At 56.3% G+C, this 1,200-nt stretch overlaps 1 protein-coding gene across 2 annotated transcripts in view; it reads right to left on the reverse strand.

Annotated features, from left to right (window-relative positions):
• The window catches only part of p2rx5 (purinergic receptor P2X, ligand-gated ion channel, 5), a 25,496-nt gene that overhangs the window by 11,634 nt on the left and 12,662 nt on the right, over positions 1-1,200 (reverse strand). The gene's annotated exons all lie outside the window — the stretch shown is intronic.

Here is a 1,200-nt window from a genome sequence, read left to right on the forward strand (position 1 = left end):
TGCCATGGATCATCACTGGAGGCTTCTTGCCATGGATCATCACTGGAGGCTTCATGCCATGGATCATCACTGGAGGCTTCGGATCATCACTGGAGGCTTCTTGCCATGGATCATCCCTGGAGGCTTCGTGCCATGGATCATCACTGGAGGCTTCTTGCCATGGATCATCACTGGAGTGAGGAGACGTATGGGCAGTCTGGTACGTGGAGCTGCCACAGGGCTCACCAGGCTGGGGAGACATACAGGAGGCTTAGTTCTGGGCGCAGGCACAGGACTCACCAGGATGGAGAGACATACAGGAGGCTTTGTCCTTGGCAGAGGCACCGGATACACTGGGCCGTGGAGGCGCACTGGAGGTCTCGAGRCTAGAGCCTGCACAACCCGTCCTGGCTGGATGGTTATCTTCGCCCTGCACATGCGGGGCGCTGGCACAGGACGCACTGGGCTGTGCAGACGCAACGGAGACACTGTGCGTAGAGCCGGCGCAGGATATACTGGGCCGAGGAGGCGCACTGGAGGTCTGGAGAGCAAGGCTGGCACAACCTGTYCTGGCTGGATGCTCACCCTAGCCTGGCAGATGCGGGGAGCTGGGATGTAGTGCACCGGGCTGTGAACGCGCACTGGAGACACCGTGCGCTCCACCGCATAACATGGTGCCTGACCAGTACGACGCTCGCCACAGGTCTCCAACCTGACTCAGCCAATCTCCTCGTGTGCCCCCCCCCAAAAAAAATTGGGGGGGGTGCTGCCTCTCGGGCTTCCTCGCTAACCGTGTACGTCTCGCCGACTCCATTCTCCGGTATCCCTCTTCGCACTGCTCAATTGAATCCCAGGCGGGCTCTGGCACTCTCCCTGGGTCGACCGACCACCTCTCTACCTCCTCCCAGGTTGTCTCATACTCCTGGCCACGCTGCTTGGTCCATTGGTGGTGGGTAGTTCTGTCACGGCCGTCGTTGAAGGAAGACCAAGGTGCAGCGTTGTAAGCGTACATATTCCTTTTATTTAGAAATGACGCCGACAAAAACAATAAACAATACAAAACAACCGTGAAGCTTAAGGGCTATGTGCCACAAACAAAGTTAACTTCCCACAAAGAAAGGATGGAAAAGGGCTACCTAAGTATGGTTCCCAATCAGAGACAACGATAGACAGCTGTCCCTGATTGAGAACCATACCCGGCCAAAACATAGAAATACAAAA

Source organism: Salvelinus sp. IW2-2015, linkage group LG20 (genome assembly GCF_002910315.2).
Source record: "Salvelinus sp. IW2-2015 linkage group LG20, ASM291031v2, whole genome shotgun sequence".
Classification (NCBI taxonomy): domain Eukaryota; kingdom Metazoa; phylum Chordata; class Actinopteri; order Salmoniformes; family Salmonidae; genus Salvelinus; species Salvelinus sp. IW2-2015.